This window comes from Pleurodeles waltl, chromosome 1_2 (genome assembly GCF_031143425.1).
Source record: "Pleurodeles waltl isolate 20211129_DDA chromosome 1_2, aPleWal1.hap1.20221129, whole genome shotgun sequence".
Lineage (NCBI taxonomy): Eukaryota > Metazoa > Chordata > Amphibia > Caudata > Salamandridae > Pleurodeles > Pleurodeles waltl.
In genome coordinates, this window is record NC_090437.1 from 1,222,795,491 (window position 1) to 1,222,819,769 (window position 24,279).

The window sequence follows — 24,279 nt, forward strand, 5'->3', positions numbered from 1 at the left end:
TATATGGAAGGTTGGCAGACTGTTGAGTCGTGGATTGAGGCCTCCCACGAAAAGCGTCTCCACTGCCAAACACACTAAACCTCTGAAAAGACATGAAATGAGTAGATGTGGAAGCCTGCAGTCCCAAAGACTTCGCTGTAGCTCTCCGGTCTTTAAAGCGCTCTAAGGCAGAGTCCGCTTTAGCTCCAAACAACTTTTCTCCATTGAAGGGCAGGTCTAATAAACTTGTCTGGAGATCACATGAAAATCCAGAAGATCTCAGCCACGCATTTTTCCTAGCGGCAACTGAAGTTTTAACTTCAGCGGCAGGCAATGGAAGGTCCAAAAAGTCTGCACTCTTCTTGATAACAGAGTGAAAGGAAGATGCCTCCTCAGTAAAATCCCCTGGAGATGAAAGATCCCACTCAGGGGAAGTGTCTAACCCACGAGCTGAGTGTAGGCCCTGAAATTCTCCCAAGAGCTGAGCAATCTCTCCTTCCTCCATCAATTGTCTCTGGTACTCTTGCTCTTCCAAGAGCCTCAACGCTCTCCTACGTGACCTCAACCTGGCCTCCAATCTAGGCATCAACATGGAGTTTGCCGACGTCAACGACACTGCTTCAGAAGCAATGGGCACGGACTGGGAGAAGAAGGAGATGCACTCCATCCTGACCGGGATCCATCCGACGCCGGAGCTGACTCCATCGGTGCCGTTGGCATATGAGGCGCTGCCATCAGTGTCGTCTGACCAAGCAGTGATGTCATCAGCGCCGGAGGCCTATGAGGTGATGTCATCGGCACCGGAGGCCAAAGAGGCGATATCATCGGCGCAAAACCGGCATTTTCAGCCTGACAAAAAGGCACGAATGGCGCCAACTTGTATGAAGCCTGAGAACCCAAAGAGAATGCCAAAGGACCCATGGGACCAGACGGTGCACCACCAAGGGCCATAACCTTTATTAAAAAATAGTGAACATGGCATTCAGAAATGCTGCCGGATCCGCTCCCGGAGTCGGGAAAGCAGGAAACCTTGGATCTTCATGAGATGACTGGGCCGGATCCGGAAACTGTGGCGCTGACTCTTGATCCCCAGGTGAAAGCTGAGGACCCACTGGAGACTCAACCACCTCAATGAGCGATGGCGCCGACAAAGCCTGAGGACTTTGAGGCTGGGGAGTTACAGTGGGACTAACCTCCCACATCATATGGCGCCGTCTGGATGGAGAACGAGACCGGGATCGGGACCGCCCTCTAGAAGAACGACGCCGAGAGTCGTATCAGCGCCTCTTCTTCTGTGTTCCTTCTTTGCCTTAGCTAAAAAGAGTTTAGCCTCTCTTTCCTTGAGTGCCTTCGGATTCATCCTTTGGCAGGACACGCACTTCCCCACATCGTAGTCCGAACTGAAAGACCATAAGCAGTCGTTGTGAGGGTCCGTGACAGACATACGACCCCCACATTCCCAACAAGGTTTAAACCCTGACTTTTTAGGAGGAGACATTGTAACAGAGTACAATGAGACACCTTTGAAACTGTAACCTCTCGAGACCTAAGGTGTCCAGAGCTGAAGTGACCGCCTCCCTGCAGAATCCTCCATCTTGGCTTGGAGGACAGGGACCAAGAGGGATAGGAATGTGCCCACCTCCCCAAAGGGAGTGGACACAAGAAGGGTGTAGCCACCCTGAGGGACAGTAGCCACTGACTACTGCTCTCTGAGCCCTGTAACATCTCTAAATCTTGTATTTAAGGGCTTCCTTGAACCCAACTCACCAGATTCCTGGTGACCTACAAGAAGAAGAATGACTGCTTAGATGAAACCCCCATCAGAGAAGAAGGAAGACGACAACTGCTTTGGCCCAGCCCTACCTGTCTGTCTCCTGCTTCAAAGAACCTGCAAAAGAACAGCGACACGTCTAGTGGGACAAGTGACCTCCGCCCAGTTCCAGAGGATTGCCCTGCACCCAAAAGGACCAAGAACTCGTGTTGACATCCGCCCTGTCTAAAAAAAACAACAACTAAGGACTCACTCCGAATGCATGAGTCCTGACCACTCTGCTCCCGATGCCCACGGCCTGTGTCCAGGTGGTCCACCCAGCTAGAGAGGGTCCCCAGGCGATTGTGAGCAAGTGCCCACCCCTCCACGATGACGGCTGCAGAGGCAATCCCGAGGACCCCCCTTGACCGCGAAGTTCCGGACGAAGATATCCAACGCCTAAAGACACACTGCACCCGCAGACCCCAGGCCTTGTAGAAACCGACATCCAGTGCAGCACCGTCCAGCAGGCAGCCTTCCTCCCTGTACAACCGGTGGTGTGCCCGAGACATCCCCCTGGACCTCTCCTGCAGCCTCTGAGTGACCCCCGGGGCCTCCTTATAGACCAGCATTGGAAGTCCGACGTCCTGTTTTCACCCCGCACCCGGCCGCCCCTGTGCTGCTGAGGGTGTGTGTTTTGTGCCTACTTGTGCCCCACAGGTGTTCCTTTAATTCCCCCTGGTCTACCCTCTGAGCCAAGGGTACTTACCTGCAGTCAGGCCTGATTCCAAGTACCCCCTGTCTCCATAGGAGCCCACCTTAAATTTGCTCATTTTTTACCTCTACACCCAGCCGGCCCTGTGTTGCTGGTGTTGGGTGTTTGGGGTTAACTTGAACCCCAACCGGTGGGCTTCCTAAACCTGGAGACTGAAATTGTCAGTGTTTTACTTACCTGCAAATCGAGTTAACATTTCTTCCCCCCAGAATCTGTTCCTGAAAATTGCAATGCCCAGTTTTAAAACAGATTATTGCCAATATTTCAAAAACTGTATAACTTACCGATTTCAAACAAAGTACTGTTGATACATGTGTGAAATACAAAACTATTAAGTACTTACCTTGAATCTTGTGGTTCTAAAAATAAATTAAGAAAATATATTTTGCTATATAAAAACCATTGGTCTGGAGTTGAGTAATTGAGTGTGTGCTTCTTCTATTGTCTGTATGTGTGTGTACAACAAATGCTTTGCATTACCCTCTGATAAGCCTAACTGCTCGACCACACTACCACAAAAGAGAGCATTAGTATTATCTTATTCAGCCTCTGTGAAGCCTCTGGGGAACCCCTGGACTCTGTGCACACTATGGCCCTCATCATGACCCTAGCGGATGGCATTATTTTGGAGAAAAATACTGCCAACAGGCTGGCGGTCCTCCTCCCCTGGGCCAAACCGCCAATGTACCACTCCGTCCGCCAGGGCGGTAACAGCTGCCGGGCTGGAGACTTCAGTCTCCAGCCAGGCGGCCATCACTGTCCTACCCGCGGGAATATGACCCCGCCTACTGCCATGGTTTTTCTGGCTTCCTTACGGCCATGAAAACCATGGCAGTAGGCACTATCAGCGACAGGGAATCCCTTCCCTGTCACTGATAGGGGTCTCCCCTGCCCCTCACCCTCCCAGAGTCCTCCCTCTCACTCCCCCTCCCACTCCAGACCCCCCCACGACAGACACGCACATTCACGCACCATCATACACACACTTATACCCACCCACACATGCATACATCCATTCACACACACATCCACACACACTTACATACATACAAGCACCCACGCATTCACACAACACAACATACATATGCACACTCACAACCATTCATGCACACACGCATTCCACACACCCGCATGCACGCACACACAAACATACACACACACACACAACACCCCCACCCCCTCCCCTGTCAGAGCACCCGACTTATCTGATTGCAGGGGTGTTGATACGGTCTGCTGCAGTCTACTGGCCTGGCGCTACCTTACCACCGCAGGTAGCCGTGGCAATGGTATTTTGGTAGTCGTCGCCACGGCGTTAGGCGGTCAATACCACTATTGTCGTAATGAGGACCTATATCTCATTTTGATATATTATATACAGAGCCGAATTCCTACAATAGGCTATGCATATTTATGGACATTCAGGGCAAGGGTCGCTCCTAGATGCGCATTTGCATCTAAATAATGTCAAGGAGGTTTGGATTGTAATCGCAGAGAGCCCACAAAGTTGCTGGTATAGGCAAAGAGAAATGACCACAGGCTAGGATCTATGAACATATGTGGAAGTGGACTCATGAGTGAACATGGGAAGGCACTGTATACCTGATAAAAGGTTTTCAGATGCACAGATAGGTTGTTCTTACTCACGGTACGATCTATGTCTGATGTGTCTGGCTAGCCCACACATGGGGGCTTATTTATAAGCCCTGTGGCACAGTCTGGCACAGCAAGTGTCTTGCTGTGCCACCCTGCGCCACAGGGGAAGGGCAGAAATTCTGCTTATCTACAAGATACAGGACATTTCTGTCCTCTCCCCATGTGCTTGCACACGATTTCGGGGCCTAGAGCCAACACAGGTACTCTTCCATCATGGTGCAAGGATGCCTGCATTTTGGGGATTGGAGTTTTTGTGCAAGAATGGACACCTTCCTGCACAGAAACTATTACAAGAGGTGTCTTCCTCTTACTGTGTGCTGTATTCTGCAGCACACATAAAAGGGGGGAACAACGGGGAAAAATTAAGATATTTCTCCACGTTGTCCCACTTCTACGCTACCTCAGAGGTTGCGTAAGAATATGACGCATCCTCAGACTTGGGAGCTCTGGTAATGTATCAGATTCCTTGACATTCGGTGGGTGTTCTGTGGAGACTCACACACCAACACACATGGAAAGCCCCTTTCACACTGTTTCATGTGTAAAAGGGGCCCATATTGACAAGGCCCTGAAGAGGCACACTAGATGGCTTGTCATGGTCTTGTAAATACGTGCTCCCACACTGTGCCACCGGAGCAACTATTAAAAAATTCTCCAGTGGTGCAGTGTGCAAGTAGGGCCTAGGAAATGAGGCCCATGGGATATAATTCCAAAGACAGTGCTGACAGTGAGTACATGTGCCCGATGTACAGGGACCAACACATCTATGCAGCCTGGCAATGTGGGGTTCTCAAAACATGTTCCTGCTGTGTGTTCCACACGAACACCACAGTAAATCATGTATGCCTAGGACTGAGAACTGTGATATGGGCCCTATGATGAGCAGGACAGTGGTCAAAATAACATGTATGGATCAACATTGCTATCACCTGTTAGCCTCAGAGATCGGAAAATATGTATTAGACTAGAGGGATGTCAATATGATAGTTTAAGACCCCATGCCAATTCCCAATTCATCTTCAGATAGTGCTGGCCCTGATAGTCTACAGGATGTACTGCAAACTGGTTCATACAATGATCTGTATTTGCCATTGCTGTAACAAGATCCCTGTTCAGATGTGATGTAGGGCATGCATGCACCCACTGATCAAATGGCTGTGCTGGTGTGCAGCAATGTGACATGAAGTTTGGACACATAGACACAGGCATTAGACTGCATAGTGAGACCTATCCAGATATTCGGGGAGTATGCTAGGAGTCTTTGCATGGCCTACCATGTACTGACATGAGTGGATATGGAAGTAGTTTAATTCATCTCTGGGTAATGTGAGTGTACTATCCACCCTCCATACTGACCCGTGAAACCTGGCCCATGTAGATTCCATGTAGCTATGTGCCCAGATATGTGTCCTTGCCATATCAGGCCCTTAATGTTGTTAGACATGCCATCTGAATCATAGTTCTTGCTCAGATGACTTTGAAAAGTGACAATGGATCCAAGGGCAATGGAGTATGTAGAAGGGACATTGATGAGCAATGCAACATGATGGATGTGCCATGCCATGCTTACAATACAACATTTTACATAACCATAGTCATTGAAGGCATGGTAATGCACAGATGTCTTAAGACGGGGCATTGCTAGTGTGTGACAATAGCTTAGGCTTGGTACCTTGACCATAATCGATATGGAGAAAAAGGATATTGAGCTGATGAATTTTCGTTTTGCCCTTCCAGATGTTCTTGTGATATGTGATGTGCATCATGTTATGTGGCATTTATTTGCAAAATAAAACTCTGTCTGGCATGTATTCTTACTGTTTACCCAGGTAACATGAGCCCATCCCAGAGGCGTGTCTTTGAAAAACGCAAGGACCAATACACCCACATCTGCCAGGTGAAGAAGACATTTAGAATGATGGGCAAGATGTACGAGAGGGAACATGCATCAGGGTGATGGAGTACCTTCCTCAAGGGGCACACACAAGATCACCAAACACCTCAACCCAACATTAACAAGGCAAGGCTCAGGCTACCGGCAGGGGTGGGTTTGCAGGGGCAGGTCCATTACCCACCACCACGCCACCGACTGCCCCAGCACAGCCCCTACCACAGGTCCAGTAGGCAGATTTTGAGTGGGACATGCACCAGGAAGTGGCAGACCTCAAACTACGTATAGCAAACACGAAACATAAACATGTTCAAATGATGGAGATGCTCCATGCCATCAAGGCAGTCGCCTGCAAGCCCTGAGGAGCTGGCTGGCCCAATATAGACTAACCTCCCTTCCCCTTGTATATAGTTGTTTTTATTGTTGGGGTTTTTAGATTGTTAGTGTTAGGCGAGTTAGTGTTGTGTAGTTTGTAGTATGACATAGTGGTTTTTATTAGGAGTGGGGTGTTTTTAAGGGCTTTTTATGTTTTGGCTGGTTGTAGGGGGGAGTAATGTTTTAGGTGTGTGTAATAAAAAATAAAAAAAAATGTTTCTCCAGCCATGTGTGCCAGGATTTGTGGTGGTCAGGTGTTTATTGGTATGCCTTTATTAAATCCGTTTGACCTCTTCCAAACTGTACATGTGGTGCCATGAGACATAGTTGCATTATTCTCCTACCTGGAATGTGCCACGTGTTCCCCCCAGTCCACCTGACATGTAGGTTGTGGTCTACCACTGGATTTTCTCTACCATCCCTTCCCAGGTGTGCCACAAGCGTTGCTTAGTCAGACCGACTGGAGCATGTGTATTTGTGTAGGTACCATTCAGTACACATGTCCATTTCCGCCTTACCAGTATGTAGATACTCCCCTTTCAGACCAACTGTAGTGTTGCCATGAGGAGTCATTACCTACTATTCAGAGCAGTAGCAGTGTTCCACCATGCCCATACATCATTAGTTTGTACACATATAGTCCAGTGTTGTACATTTTTCACATCACCCCACCCCCATTTGCTATTTTGAGATGAGTTCCTGTAGTTCCTTCCATGGCAGTTGCCACCTGTGCGCACTCCCCTGCCCACTGTGTCAGTTGGATGCAATTTAGTTTCATGCAGGGTACAACAGACATGAATTTTGCCATGCCCTTAGGTGTGTATGCCTCCCATTGCCCACCCCTGACCCCTCTCAGATTAGTTGTTTGTCCCATTCAGAGGATTTCTATACTAGATAACTGTGCATAGGCCCAAGTGAGACCAAGTAGCTACATGGTGCAAGGATGCCTGCATTGGAGCTAGGCAACAGTTTGTGCGCCATCGGTGAGGAAAATGCAGGGATGCTTTGAATTTCAGTGTATAGCACCATGCATCCCTGTACTTTCTACATGACACAGTGCTGCACTGCAAGCTTGCTGACTGCACTGTGTCTTTTCCTCATACCTGATGCACAAAGGGCCTAATTTTTGTGGCAGGTGGCACAGGGTTGCATAGCACGTACCTTGCAGCACCGGACTGCACCACCGGGACCATGATGGAAGGAGGCCTGCCTTGAGGGGATGAATGTTTTTTTGCGGTAAGTGTCACCTTCCTGCACAAGATACGATCACAAGAGAATGTTTCATCTTTCCATGTGTGCGGCATTCTGCAGCAAACATAGAAAGTGGTGCAACAGGATGACATGAAGATATTCGTCACTGCTGCAACATTCCCCCTGGGGTGGCATAGGAATGTGACACATTACCACACTTGTAAATCTGTGAATGTGTGAAATTCCATAAGGTTCCATGTTTGTTGCATGTGAACACCCCAAGCAGCACCCATTGAATGAACATGAAAGCGGTCCATATTTACAAGGCTCCCCAACTGCTCCCCCAAGCAGAGAGCTGCTTTTAATAGCAACTCCCTACTTGTGGGAGCAATGTTTTCATCTGTCTTCCCCGCACGCATATGCGCGTGTAGGTAAGACAGATGAAAACTCCGCTTTCTGACAGCTCCCACTGTCAGAGAGTTGACTTTGTTTGCTTTTGGTTGGTGGGAGCTGTCAGGGTGCTGCCCCCCCTTTCTTTATTTTCATGTTTGCCCGAGGGAGGTTGTGGTCCCCAGGGCTGCAAGGGGACCGCGTGCCCCCACTGCATTAAAAAAAAACAAGCCCCGGGGAGGTGATGGTTCCCGGGGATGTGTTGGGGCCGCTGCCCCCTTGCATTCAAATAAAAACAAGCTCTGTTGAGGTGGTGGTCCTCGGGTCAGCGGGAGAGGGGCTGCAGAGCCCCCGCATTAGATTTAAGTAGAGCCCAGGGAGGTGGTGGGTTTAGGGTGGGTAACTGAAATTGGGTTGTAGGGTTAGTTTTAGGGTTTAGGGTGTGTACTTTTGTTGGATGGCAAAGCTATTTTTAGAGTGACCTCCTCCATGGCCAGTTCCAAGTTTAGCTTTCAAAGGAGGAGGGTCATGCATAGGGCTAGCTACCCCACAATGTAAAATAGAATCCTAGCTACAGAAACATCAACCAAAAGCCTTGGGTAGAGAGGAATCTCATTCACGGAGAGCTATGATGCCTGGTGGTAAAAGCCAGAAATCCCTGGAAGCCACAAAGCCAATTCACTGGCTTTTGACCAAGACTATTACCACTGGGACAATGCGAGATCCATGTGCGAGGCTGCCAAGACAGCAGAAGTGGTAGTGGAGATGAAAAAAATACAACCTTATCCTGCTTTGCATCAGGGGGGTCAGATCGACACAGTCCAAACAGAAAAGACTGGCTCCAGGGGGAATGCTGCAATATTCTAAACATGAGGTAGAGAATGCCCAACATACTCAGGGAGGAGCATTGATGAATGGGAAGCCCATCGTCCCTAGAATCCTCAAAGAAAAAGAGGATCAACATGAATGTTAGCCTTTGCTATGAACCTGCAAATAACACCAAAGAAGAGGAAAAAGAGCAGTTTTACAAAGGACTTCAGTCCATCCTGCAGAAATGCCTTCAGGGGAAAATCCATGCCAATAATGGAAGCAACAACAATGGTTACAAAGAAGTCATGGCCAACCATGGCCTTGGTGACATGAACGAGAATGGTGAAAGGCTTGCAGATCTTTGTGCTCAACAGTCTGGTGATAAGCGGTAGTGTGCTCCCACACTAAAGAATACACAAGGCAATGTGAGTGTCACCAGATCATTCAGGAGAGAATCTGATTGGCCATGTCTGTATTGCCAATACGTTTCAGAGGTCCCTGCAGGATGTGAACTGATGAGAGGAGTAGACATTGCATCAGACCATCACCTTGTCGTGGCCAGGCTAAAGCTAAAGCTGAAGAAATCATGGATGAAATTGACAAACTACACAAGTGATATAACACCACCGTCCTCAAAGATGCACAGAAATGGTGTGAGTACTCAGTCACCCTCAGTAACAAGTTGTATGTCCTACAAGAACTAGAGGATGACAGACACCCAGTAGAAAGTCAGTGGGAGAAGATCAAAGAAATAGTGACATCAACCTGCCAAGGGGTACTGGGTCCCAGGAACATCAGCCTAACTAATGGTTCTCCACAGAGACTTCCGCAAAATCGAAGAGGGAAAGGAAAAGAATGCTGCAGTCAATACGAGCCAAAAAAAAAGCAGAAAAAGTGAAAGCTCAAGGTGAACACACCAATACCAACAAGGAAGCAAACAGAAGCTCACAAGCATCTTAAGAGCAGACACGCGAAGATTCATCCATGGTCTTGCCACAAATGCATAGGAAGCAGCAAGCCATGAAAACTTGAAAGAACTCCATGTCATAACAAGGACACTCTCCAGCAGACACAGCAAGCCAGAAAGACCGGTTAAAGACAAAGCTATAATGAGTAATGAAGAAGGCCAACAATGAAGATCGGTGGAGCACTTTGAAGAAGTGCTGAACCAGTCTGTGCTGCAGTGTCCGCCAGACATACAGTCAGCTGACAAGGACATGCCAATCAACTGCAGCAGACCAACCAAGGACCAAATATGGCAAGCTATCAAACATCTGAACAATGGGAAGGCAGCAAGACTTGACAACATTCCTGCAGAGGCACTGAAGGTAGACAATGAAACATCAGTAGACATGCCCTAACCCATATTTGAAAGGATCTGGGGAGATGGAAAGGTGCCAGCTGAATAGAAGGAGGGATATCTCATGAAGATCCCTAGGAAAGGTGACCTGAGAGGGATAACTCTTCTATGAACCCCAGACAGAGGGCCAGATTTACAAACATTTTGTACTGTGTTTGCATCACAAAAGTGATGCAATCCAGCACAAAATATTTTTTATTTACTTTCCAGTGCAAACTTGTTTTGCGAGGCAGTTTCCTAAAAGTAACAGAAAGCAGCGTGAGGAACTGCATTGCACTACTTAGCGTCAAGGGTGCATTACATGGGTGATACATGAGCATTCCTGTAGGAAGTTGGCTCTGTATTTACTATTTCAAAGTGAGAAATAGCATGCACAGAGTCTAAGGGTTCCCCTTAGAGGTAAGGTAGTGGCAAAAAGAGATAATTCTAATGCTCTATTTTGTGGTAGTGTGGTTGAGCAGTAGGCTTATCAGAGGGTAGTGTTAAGCATTTGTTGTACACACACAGGCAATAAATGGGGAACACACACTCAAAGACAATTCCAGGCCAATAGGTTTTTATATAGAAAAATATATTTTCTTAGTTTATTTTAAGAACCACAGGTTCAAGATTTACAAACATACTTTAAATCAAAGGTATTTCACTTAGGAACTTTAGGAACTTTGAATTAGCAAAATAGCATATACAGTTTTCACACAAATGGCAAATAGCTGTTTTAAAACTAGACAGTGCAATTTTCAACAGTTCCTGGGGGAGGTAAGTGTTTGTTAGATTTGCAGGTGAGTAAACCATCTACAGGGTTCAAAGTTGGGTCCAAGGTAGCCCACCGTTGGGGGTTCAGGGCAACCCCAAAGTTACCACACCAGCAGCTCAGGGCCGGTCAGGTGCAAAGGTCAAAGTGGTGCCCAAAACGCATAGGCTTCAATGGAGAAGGGGGTGCCCCAGTTCCAGTCTGTCAGCAGGTAAGTACCCGCGTCTTCGGAGGGCAGACCAGGGGGGTTTTGTAGGGCACCGGGGGGGACACAAGTCAGCACAAAAAGTACACCCTCAGCGGCACGGGGGCGGCCGGGTGCAGTGTGCAAACAGGCGTTGGGTTCGCAATAGGTTTCAATGGGAGACCAAGGGGTCTCTTCAGCGATGCAAGCAGGCAAGGGGGGGGCTCCTCGGGGTAGCCACCACCTGGACAAGGGAGAGGGCCACCTGGGGATCGCTCCTGCACTGGAGGTCGGATCCTTCAGGTCCTGGGGGCTGCAGGTGCAGTGTCTTTACCAGGTGTCGGGTCTTTGAAGCAGGCAGTCGCGGTCAGGGGGAGACTCGCTGTGGGGGCTCAGGGAGGTCAACTCTGGCTTCTCACGGTCTTGCAGTCGCCGGGGAGTCCTCCCTGTAGTGTTTGTTCTCCACAAGTCGAGCCGGGGGCATCGGGTGCAGAGTGCAAAGTCTCACGCTTCCGGCGGGAAACGTGTGTTGTTTCAAAGTTGCTTCTTTGTTGCAAAGTTGCAGTCTTTGTGGAGCAGAGCTGCTGTCTTCGGGAGTTCTTGGTCCTTCTAGATGCAGGGTAGTCCTCTGAGGCTTCAGAGGTCTCTGGACCCTGTGGAATGCGTCGCTAGAGCAGTGTCTTTAGAAGTGGGGAGACAGGCCGGTAGAGCTGGGGCCAAAGCAGTTAGTGTCTCCGTCTTCTCTGCAGGTTTTCAGCTCAACAGTCCTTCTTCGTCTTAGGTTGCAGGAATCTATCTTGCTGTGTTCTGGGAGCCCCTAAATACTCGATTTAGGGGGGTGTTTAGGTCTGGGGGGTTAGTAGCCAATGGCTACTAGCCCTGAGGGTGGCTACACCCTCTTTGTGCCTCCTCCCTGAAGGGAGGGGGCACATTCCTATCCCTATTGGGGGAATCCTCCATCTGCAAGATGGAGGATTTCTAAAAGTCAGAGTCACCTCAGCTCTGGACACCTTAGGGTCTATCCTGAGGCCAGTGACTCCTCCTTTGTTTTTCTCATTATCTCCTCCGGCCTTGCCGCCAAAAGTGGGGCCGTGGCCGGATGGGGCGGGCAACTCCACTAGCTGGAGTGCCCTGGGGTGCTGTAACAAAGGGGGTGAGCCTTTGAGGCTCACCGCCAGGTGCTACAGTTCCTGCAGGGGGAGGTGAGAAGCACCTCCACCCAGTACAGGCTTTGTTACTAGCCACAGAGTGACAAAGGCACTCTCCCCATGTGGCCAGCAACATGTCTGGTGTGTGGCAGGCTGCTAAAACTAGTCAGCCTACACTGGTAGTCGGTTAAGGTTTCAGGCGGCACCTCTAAGTTGCCCTCTGGGGTGTATGTTACAATAAAATGTACACTGGCATCAGTATGCATTTATTGTGCTGAGAAGTTTGATACCAAACTTCCCAGTTTTCAGTGTAGCCATTATGGTGCTGTGGAGTTCGTGCATGACAGACTCCCAGACCATATACTCTTATGGCTACCCTGCACTTACAATGTCTAAGGTTTTGCTTAGACACTGTAGGGGCATAGTGCTCATGCACTTATGCCCTCACCTATGGTATAGTGCACCCTGCCTTAACCTCTTAAATGCGGGCGTCGGCCACTGGCCGACGCCCACACACCCTCCCTGGTGCGGGTCACGACCAGTGGCCGACACCAGGAAGGGCATTAATAAATCCTCGGGTGCGTCGCACCCGAGGATTTATTTTTTATTTTTTTTCCCCCCCCGGGAGACACGGAAGCTACCGTGTCTCCCCCCGCCCCCCACCCGCCCCTTTGTGACGTCAGCGCGCCACGAGGCGCGCTGACGTTGCAAAGGTGTTTTCCCCATGAAAGCAGGAAGCAGCCTTGCGGCCGCTTCCTGCTTTCATGGGGAAAACGGCCTTTTTCACGTTCGGGAAGGCCTCGTAAGAAAGGGGAGAGTCTCCCCTTTCTTACGAGGCCTTCCTGAAAGTGTTTCCTGGCCCCCGATCGCAGCACAGCTGCGATCGGGGGCCAGGAAACACTTTCAGGAAGGCCTCGTAAGAAAGGGGAGACACTCCCCTTTCTTACGAGGCCTTCCTGAAAGTGTTTCCTGGCCCCCGGTCGCAGCTGTGCTGCGATCGGGGGCCAGGAAACACTTTCAGGTTTCCTGGCTCCCCCGATCGCAGCACAGCTGCGATCGGGGGGGTCAGGAAACATTTTGAAAAGGCCTCGTAAGAAAGGGGAGACTCTCCCCTTTCTTACGAGGCCTTCTGAAACTGTTTCTGGCCCCCGATCGCAGCTGTGCTGCGATCGGGGGCCAGAAACAGTTTCAGAAGGCCTCGTAAGAAAGGGGAGAGTCTCCCCTTTCTTATGAGGCCTTCTGAAACGGTTTCCTGGCCCCCGATCGCAGCACAGCTGCGATCGGGGGCCAGGAAACCCCACTAGACACCAGGGATTTCACTTTTGGGGGGCAGCCCCCCCCCGGAAAACGGGCCGCCCCCCCCGGATAATTTTCCTAAAAAAATAAAAAGGTAGGTGCCCCCTGGGGAGGGGGGGGGGGGGCGATCGCGCCCCCCCCCCCCCCAGGGGATTTTTTTTTTTTTTCAAAAAAAAAAAAAAAAATGAAATGACAGGGGGTCGCCCGTGGGCAGGGTGACCCCCTGTGGGGGCATTTTTTTTTTTAGATGTTGTAGGGTTTCCCTGGGGGGCATTTTGGCCCCCAAGGAAACCATACAACAACTAAAAAAAAATATATGTATATATCTATATATATATATCTATGTAGATAGATATATCTAGGTACATGGATATATCTATAGATATATCTATGTAGATATATATTTATATATATATATATAGGTAGATCTGTATCAAAGAGATTTATAAAGCGCGCTACTCACCTGTGAGGGTCTCAAGGCGCTGGGGGGGGGACGGGGGGGAGGGAAAGGGGCTAGGAGGTTCACTGTTCAAAAAGCCAGGTTTTGAGGCCCTTCCTGAAAAGAAGTAGGTTTTGGGTCTTGCGAATGTGGGTTGTGAGTGCGTTCCATGTTTTGGGTGCAATGTAGGAGAAGGATCTGCCCCCGGTGGTGGTGTGTTTGATGCGGGGGTCAGAGGCGAGAGAGAGGTCAGCTGAACGGACGTTTCGTGTGGGGGTGTGGAAGGTGACTCTCGTTGAGGTAGGCAGGGCCTGTGTTGTGGAGTGATTTGTGTGTGAGGATGAGGATCTTGAAGGTGATCCTTTTGTCAATGGGGAGCCAGTGGAGGGATTTGAGGTGTGGAGAGATGTGTTCGTGTCGGTGGAGGTCGAGGATGAGTCGTGCTGCTGAGTTCTGGATGCGTGTAGTTTGCACTTGAGTTTTAGAGTGGTGCCGGTGTAGAGGGTGTTTCTGTAATCAAGCCTGCTGCTGATGAGTGCGTGAGTGACAGTTTTTCTGGTCTCTGTGGGGATCCATTTTAATGTTTTTCAGTATACGGAGTTTGTTGAAGCATGAGGAGGTAAGAGCGTTGATTTGTTGGGTCATAGAGAGGGAGGAGTCTAGGATGATGCTGAGGTTGCGTGCGTAGTTGGCGGGGGTGGGTGCAGGGCCTAGCGTGGTGGGCCACCATGGGGGGTCCCAGGTTTTTTTGGTGAGGGCCAAAGAGGATTATTTCGGTTTTGCTTGAGTTGAGTTTCAGGTGGTTGGCTGTCATATATACATCACTTTTGTCAATATGTGTGTGGTTTCCCTGGGGGGAAAAGGGTCCGACTTGTCTAGTGGCAGTTTTAGTGCCATAAAGAAGCGCAGAAGGTTTATATGCCTACTGCAAAGAGCACATCTGTATTTTATGTAAATAGCTGAGTACATTAGTAAAGTCTATGGAGAGATGAAGGGCACTTTTGCTGGGTGGTAATGAGGGAATCCGAGGAGGAGGGAGTGGGAGCACCAATAATGATTGTTGGACTGGGCGCAGGAGGTGCTAAAGACTGTGACGAATGGTATGTGACAAGGTGTTTTTTGAGTGTCTTGAAAGTACATGCTGATTGAGGGAAGAAGCGCAGGTAAGGTGGCCTCTACTGTTGCACGTATCTCACACACACCATCGATTTTGTGACTGTCTACGTAGGCTAGTGTTTTAGAGCAACAGTTTAGCCAATAGCAGAGATGGCATCTTGATGGATGACTGCTGCCTGCACTCGGGTTATAGAGGACCGCTCTGACATAGGATCAGAGACTGAGACATCAGATACTGAGACAGCATCTGAGGGATAGGACAATGGCGCAGACTCTGGGAGTGATTTTTCAGTCAGAGGAGTCCCATTCGAAAACTCCTCTTCCAGTACATTATGAGGGAGGTGATGAGGACAGTCCTGCTGTCCCTTCGCAAGCTGTTCGTGCAACTGGGTAATAGTGGGTTAGGCCAACCCAGAGAGCAGGTGAATGCGGCGGCAAGCAGAGAGAGAGTGCTCTCTTGGGAGCTCACCAATTTAGTTCAGCCCCAAATTCCACCACCCAAATCATATTGTGGAGACATCAAAATTGTCTATGGCAAAACAAACTGGTTTTGTAAGGCAGGCACCTGTGTTTTTGGTCCTGGATTCGGCGGCCATATAGAGAAACACACTAAACCCAAACATTTCTGGAAACTAGACATTCGGGGGAGTCCACAGAGGTGTGACTTGTGTGGATTCCCCAAAGTTTTCTTACCCAGAATACCCTGCAAAGCTGAAATGTTGAGAAAAAACTCTATTTTTCTCGCATTTCTGTCACACAAACTACAGGAATATGCTGGGATCCACAACATTCCTACCACCCAGTGACTCCTCACCTGTCCTGATAAAAACACTACCCCACTTGAGTGCCTACACCTAGTGCCTGTGTCAGGAATGGATCACCCCAGGGTCAACAGCTGCCTCACGTAAGGACCAACATTGACCGTTGTGTGATCTATTCCTGTCGCAGGCACCAGGCCTAACCACACAAGTGAGGTATCATATTTATCGGGAGACTTGGGGGAACGCTGGGTGGAAGGAAATTTGTGGCTCCCCTCAGATTCCAGAACTTTCTGTCACCGAAATGTGTGGAAAACGTGGTATTTTAGCCACATTTTGAGGTTTGCAAAGGATTCTGGGTAACAGAACATGGTCCGAGCCCCACAAGTCACCTCATCTTGGATTCTCCTGGGTTTCTAGTTTACAAAAATGTGCTGGTTTGCTAGGTTTCCCCAGGTGCCGGCTGAGCTAGAGGCCAAAATCCACAGGTAGGCACTGTTTTCTATGAAAAAATGTGATGTGTCCACGTTCTGTTTTGGGGCATTTCCTGTCGCGGGCGCTAGGCCTACCCACACAAGTGAGGTATCATTTTTATCGGGAGACTTAGGGGAACGCCGGGTGGAAGGAAATTTGTGGCTCCTCTCAGATTCCAGAACTTTCTGTCACCGAAATGTGAGGAAAACTTGTTTTTTTAGCCACTTTTTGAGGTTTGCAAAGGATTGTGGGTAACAGAACCTGGTCCGAGCCCCGCGAGTCACCCCTCCTTGTATTGCCCTAGGTCTCTAGTTTTCAGAAATGCACAGGTTTGGTAGGTTTCCCTAGGTGCCGGCTGAGCTAGAGGCCAAAATCTACAGGTAGGCACTTCTCAAAAAACACCTCTGTTTTCTTCCAAAAATTTTGATGTGTCCACGTTGCGCTTTGGGGCGTTTCCTGTCGCGGGCTCTAGGCCTACCCACACAAGTGAGGTATCATTTTTATCGGGAGACTTGGGGGAACGCCGGGTGGAAGGAAATTTGTGGCTCCTCTCAGATTCCAGAACTTTCTGTCACCGAAATCTGAGGAAAACTTGTTTTTTTAGCCACTTTTTGAGGTTTGCAAAGGATTCTGGGTAACAGAACCTGGTCCGAGCCCCGCGAGTCACCCCTCCTTGGATTGCCCTAGGTCTCTAGTTTTCAGAAATGCACAGGTTTGGTAGGTTTCCCTAGGTGCCGGCTGAGCTACAGGCCAAAATCTACAGGTAGGCACTTCTCAAAAAACACCTCTGTTTTCTTCCAAAAATTTTGATGTGTCCACGTTGCGCTTTGGGGCGTTTCCTGTCGCGGGCGCTAGGCCTACCCACACAAGTGAGGTATCATTTTTATCGGGAGACTTGGGGGAACGCCGGGTGGAAGGAAATTTGTGGCTCCTCTCAGATTCCAGAACTTTCTGTCACCGAAATCTGAGGAAAACTTGTTTTTTTAGCCACTTTTTGAGGTTTGCAAAGGATTCTGGGTAACAGAACCTGGTCCGAGCCCCGCGAGTCACCCCTCCTTGGATTGCCCTAGGTCTCTAGTTTTCAGAAATGCACAGGTTTGGTAGGTTTCCCTAGGTGCCGGCTGAGCTAGAAGCCAAAATCTACAGGTAGGCACTTCTCAAAAAACACCTCTGTTTTCTTCCAAAAATTTTGATGTGTCCACGTTGCGCTTTGGGGCGTTTCCTGTCGCGGGCGCTAGGCCTACCCACACAAGTGAGGTATCATTTTTATCAGGAGACTTGGGGGAACGCCGGGTGGAAGGAAATTTGTGGCTCCTCTCAGATTCCAGAACTTTCTGTCACCGAAATGTGAGGAAAACTTGTTTTTTTAGCCACTTTTTGAGGTTTGCAAAGGATTCTGGGTAACAGAACCTGGTCCGAGCCCCGCGAGTCACCCCTCCTTGGATTGCCCTAGGTCTCTAGTTTTCAGAAATGCACAGGTTTGGTAGGTTTCCCTAGGTGCCGGCTGAGCTAGAGGCCAAAATCTACAGGTAGGCACTTCTTAAAAAACACCTCTGTTTTCTTCCAAAAATTTTGATGTGTCCACGTTGCGCTTTGGGGCGTTTCCTGTCGCGGGCGCTAGGCCTACCCACACAAGTGAGGTATCATTTTTATCGGGAGACTTGGGGGAACGCCGGGTGGAAGGAAATTTGTGGCTCCTCTCAGATTCCAGAACTTTCTGTCACCGAAATCTGAGGAAAACTTGTTTTTTTAGCCACTTTTTGAGGTTTGCAAAGGATTCTGGGTAACAGAACCTGGTCCGAGCCCCGCGAGTCACCCCTCCTTGGATTGCCCTAGGTCTCTAGTTTTCAGAAATGCACAGGTTTGGTAGGTTTCCCTAGGTGCCGGCTGAGCTACAGGCCAAAATCTGCAGGTAGGCACTTCTCAAAAAACACCTCTGTTTTCTTCCAAAAATTTTGATGTGTCCACGTTGCGCTTTGGGGCGTTTCCTGTCGCGGGCGCTAGGCCTACCCACACAAGTGAGGTATCATTTTTATCGGGAGACTTGGGGGAACGCCGGGTGGAAGGAAATTTGTGGCTCCTCTCAGATTCCAGAACTTTCTGTCACCGAAATGTGAGGAAAACTTGTTTTTTTAGCCACTTTTTGAGGTTTGCAAAGGATTCTGGGTAACAGAACCTGGTCCGAGCCCCGCAAGTCACCCCTCCTTGGATTCCCCTAGGTCTCTAGTTTTCAGAAATGCACAGTTTGGTAGGTTTCCCTATGTGCCGGCTGAGCTAGAGGCCAAAATCTACAGGTAGGCACTTTGGAAAAAACAGCTGTGTTTTCTATAAAAAAAATAGGATGTGTCCATGTTGTGTTTTGGGGCATTTCCTGTCGCGGGCACTAGGCCTACCCACACAAGTGAGGTATCATTTTTATCGGGAGACTTGGGGGAACACAGAATAGCAAAACAAGTGTTATTGCCCCTTATCTTTCTCTACATTTTTTCCTTCCAAATATAAGAGAGTGTGTAAAAAAGACGTCTATTTGAGAAATGCCCTGCAATTCACATGCTAGTATGGGCACCTCGGAATTCAGCGATGTGCAAATAACCACTGCTCCTCAAAACCTTATCTTGATCCCATTTTGGAAATGCAAAGGTTTTCTTGATACCTCTTTTTCACTCTTCATATTTCAGCAAATGAATTGCTGTATACCCAGTATAGAATGAAAACCAACTGCAGGGTGCAGCTTATTTATTGGCTCTGGGTACCTAGGGTTCTTGATGAACCTACAAGCCCTTTATATCCCCGCAACCAGAAGAGTCCAGCAGACAAAACGGTATATTGCTTTCAGAAATCTGACATCGCAGGAAAAAGTTACAGAGTAAAACATAAAGAAAAATGGCTGTTGTTTTCAGCTCAATTTCAATATTTTTTTATTTCAGCTGTTATTTTCTGTAGGAAAACCTTGTAGGATCTACACAAATGACCCCTTGCTGAATTCAGAATTTTGTCTAGTTTTCAGAAATGTTTAGCATTCCGGGATCCAGCATTGGTTTCACACCCATTCCTGTCACTAACTGGAAGGAGGCTGAAAGCACCAAATATAGTAGAAATGGGGTATGTCCCAGTAAAATGCCAAATTTGTGTTGAAAAATTCGGTTTTCTGATTCAAGTCTGCCCGTTCCTGAAAGGTGGGAAGATAGTGATTTCAGCACCAGAAACCCTTGGTTGATGGCATTTTCAGGGAAAAAACCACAAGCCTTCTTCGGCAGCCCTTTTTTCCCATTTTTTTGGAAAAAACAAAATTTTCACTGTATTTTGGCTATTTTCTTGGTCTCCTCCAGGGGAAACCACCAACTCTGGGTACCATTAGAATCCCTAGGATGTTGGAAAAAAAGGACGCAAATTTGGCGTGGTTAGCTTATGTGGACAAAAAGTTATGAAGCCCTAAGCGCGAACTACCCCAAATAGCCAAAAAAGGGCTCAGCACTGGGGGGGGAAAGGCCCAGCAGCTAAGAGGTTAAGGCTGTAAGGCCTGCTAGAGGGGTGACTTATCTATACCTATAGGCAGTGTGAGGTTGGCATGGCACCCTGAGGGGAGTGCCATGTCGACTTAGTTGTTTTATCCCCACTAGCACACACAAGCTGGTAAGCAGTGTGTCTGTGATGAGTGAGGGGTCCCCAGGGTGGCATAAGACATTCTGCAGCCCTTAGAGACCTTCCCTGGCATGAGGCGCTCTTGATACCAGGGGTACCAGTTACAAGGGACTTACCTGGATGCCAGGGTGTGCCAATTGTGGAAACAAAGGTACAGGTTAGGGAAAGAACACTGGTGCTGGGGCCTGGTTAGCAGGCCTCAGCACACTTTCAAATCATAACTTGGCAGCAACAAAGGCAAAAAGTCAGGGGGTAACCATGCCAAGGAGGCATTTCCTTACAATTCCCATGCAACCACCTATGCTTTTTGATGTAAACACCTATCTACCAAAAATTTGAGGCAGGGTTTTGTGTCGAAAATGAACTCCACTTGAAAGCAGATGTTAAAAGGAGAAATGTTTTAATTTCTCCTTTCTTTCCAACATTGCATGTGTGCTGCACTGTACAGCCCACATACAAAGTAGAAAATGTTTTAAGTTGTAAAGGCATAGCATTTTGGTGCAAAGGTGTATGCGTGGTGCTCGTCAGCAAAAGTATGCACCGGCACTTGGGAGAGGGGAAGAGAGAGACATATCTCTGTAGCTAGGGTGCTCCCCTGCTCTCTCCTTCTCATTCAACGCAGTGCAGCATCTTTGGCTGCTGTGCTATGTGAGAATTTTGGAATTCTGGCCCAAAGTGTTCAACAGAGTCAACCTGAACAGAATGAAGGAAGATGCCCATGCTCAGTTGCAAGACCAGCAATCTGGCTTTCACAAAGAACGATCCTGCGAAGACCAGATTGTAACACTGTGCGTCATCATTGAGCAGTCGATGGAGTGGAACTCCCCCCTCTATGTTGACTATGAGAAGTCTTTCAATAGTGTGGGCAGAGAGACTCTTTCGAAACTCCACCGCCACTACAGTGTACCATAAAAACTTGTATGAATCATCAGGAACTCTCATGAAGGAATGACCTGCAAGATAGGCCATGGAAAACTCATGGAAGCCTTCCAAATGAGGACCGGAGTCCACCAGAGTTGTTTGCTCTTACCTTTTCTCTTCCTGCTAGCCATAGACTGGATCATGAAGACATCTTCAGCAAAGAGAAGAAATAGAATCCAATGGGTATCTTTGATGCAGCTAGATGACATGGACTTTGCAGACGACCTAGCCCTACTCTTACATATCCATCTTCAGATGCTAGAGAAGACCGACAATGTGGCTTCTACATCACCACAACTTGGCTTCAACATCCATAGGGGGAAAACCAAGATCCTGAAGGCTAACAGGACCAGCATAACTGCAGTCACTCTTGCAGGTAATGGACTGGAAGAAGTTGAGGCCTTCATCTACCTGGGCAGTGTCATAGACAAGCAGGGTGGCACAGACACTGACGTCAAGGCAAGAATTGGTAAAAGCAAGGGTTGCCTTCACTTAGATAAAGAAGATTTGAAGCTCTAAGGACCTAACACTGCAAACCAAGATCAGGCTTATTAACACCAACGTAAAATCAGTCCTCCTGTATGAAGCTGAAACTTTGAGGACTGCAGTGACCACCACAAACAACGTCCAGGCCTTCATCAACACCTGTCTGAGGAATATCCTCCAAATCCACTGGCTAAAGAGCTACAGGAACAATGACCTATGGGAGCAGACTTCCCAACTCCCTGCTCATGAAAAAATCATAAAAAGATCCTGGTGCTGAAGCAGTCACACCCTCTGCAAGCCCACATTAAACACCACCAGGCAAGCCCAGACCTGGAAATCTCTAGGGAAAAAGAAAGGAGGAAGGCCAAGAAATGCCTGGCATCGATGCCTCCAGCCTGACTGCAAGGAGATGGGTTACACCTGGAGTTAGATTGAAAGAAAAGCTCAGGACAGAGATAGCTGGAGAGTCCTGGTTGATGGGCTATACCCCAGGAGGAGTAGTAGGGTATAAGTAAGTAATGACCCCCTCTGTATGTCATAGGGATGCCCCTGTTGGCTGGATCATTGTGGCATAAGAGTCCTCAGTGTCATTGCCATAGCAGCCTCACCCTTCTGTCTTTTTAGTGGCACTACAGGACTGGCACCGAGTCTGGCCTCCAATTAGTGATGATATCCAAGAGCACCTCTCCCCAGTGCCTAGTCTCCCAGTTTATTCCTCAGAGGATTAGACAGTTTATGTGTAGAAGAAGGGCTCCTGCTGTACATAGTATGGGCCCTTGCTGCTCTTTGGGCCCTAAAGGTAACCTGCCTGCATCTCTCATTGGGGCTTCTTCTCTCGAGGGGCTTAGTCCACCCCGCCACACCCAAGTAGCTGAGTCACACTTATAGGCTGCTTATCAGGTGAGCTTCCCGCAGTTGGATTCCAGACTGATGTGCTTTGCCTCACAGATTCCACCAACTGTGCTGATGCTCAGGTCCCAAACAATGCGGTAGGCTCCAAGATGGGATACTCCACGCATATGGGCCCCCAGTGGGTGTGTGTCCAGGGCTAGACTACTGTTGTTGGCTCAGAGGAGAGCTCCAGTGACCTCCTTTGCTGCAGTTCTCACATTCTTCTCCACAGTCCTTGGTTTCCCAATGGGATACCAGGCTGCCCGCTCTCATCGGAGACATCTCATTGTGGCTCAATCACTGCCACTCTGGATTGCGCTGCCGCTTTTGAGAGCCTGCGCTCAGGGATCCCTCGAACCAGCTCACCCCTGCCAGATTACAGAGGCTGCTAGAATCTCCTTCTAGCCCTCTCAGTGGTCTCTCAGCCTCTGGGGGTTAGGAGACAAATAGGCCCAACACACACAGTCAGGAGGGCGGCCATTCACCCGTCCAGGCTATATATAGCTCACAAAGGGCTGCCAACACTCCACGGAATACCTCTGTTCCTGCTCAGGAGGCCTTTATTTGCAGAGCTGAGGTATACTCTGGGGCATATTTAATACATTTTCTTGCACCCCCTTAACGCCCCCCCTAATGCCACCATGTGTGTGCCATATTTAAAATATGACGCACCACAGCGGTAGTTAGGGGACTAGCGTCAGAATGTTTTACGCTAATCCTGCAAAGCACTCAGAGGCCCATTGTAACCAATGAAAGACTCCTTTTAACGCCTGCTCTGAGCAGGCATTAAAAGTGCTGAAAAAAATGACAAAAAGAAATCTCTTTGATTTCTTTGCACTATTTTCTTGGCCACCCTAACGGGGAACGCCCCCTTTGCATACATTCTGCCTGGCACAGGCATAATGTAGAGCAAAGGGTTACAAAGTGGTGCATTGCATGCATTGTGCCACTTTGTTAAATATGGCTCCCCGTTTTTGGCCTTCTAACGCCACATTAGCACCAAAATGATGACACTAATGTGGCATTAGAATGGCGCTAGGGGCTCTTAAATATGTCTCTGCATCCCTCCGTATCTACGGGTGATGTAGGGAGCCTTTTACAATCATTTTCCAGAAGGAATAGGATTTATTTACTGCGCCCAATAAATTCTGTACCCCTCAGTGCCAATATTTACAAAACCTGGTATATACTTCACTCTATTTTCCGGCATCCCCCACCACCGGAAGCTGATATATAGTGCCGAATAGCTTCATTCCTGAAAATTATGGCACATAAGAAATTACCCTTACATAAAAGGAATATTTTTCTCAAATAATGTTTATATTCTTCTCAAAATTCTTCTTTTTTTAGCTTCCATTCACTTCTACATTAACCTCGAATTGTAGGATGCCATTTACATGGCTTAAGACCTTCTTGTCTGTTAAACTTGAATAGCAGTGCTTCCTAAATACGATAAAAAAATGCTTATGAACCTATGATCACAGACAAATTCCTATTATGAAAACAGTTGGATTAATAATGCATGTAATTATGATATACAATTTTCTGTGGACTTTTATAATTAGAATAAAAATTGAAGATAACATCAACAGTGCAGTTCTGAAATGCTTCTAATTTATAATCCTGGTCTCTTAATTAATGGTCTGCCAGAGAAAATCAAGTCAAATGTTACGATGGGCTCTCCTTCTGGATTTAATTACACAGTAACTCATGCCTCACAAATTCAGAGAAACGCACCAGGCAGTTTATTGCTTTGAAGAACAGCTATTAATCCTGCCTTCTATTCAAAGCTTGCAATTTGTTCTTTACAACTCTGTATTGCAAAAGTGTGTACAGAAAAGCAGAAGAATTGTTTCATGGCTAAAGAAGGAACGCTGAAGGCCAGCAGTAATAGAATGATGTGAGCGTTTAACAGAAATTATACTTCGGAAATATCACGCCATTTCTTGACAGGACCTCTCTTTGCTGACTTACAGAACATCAAGACTTTGGCCTGAGC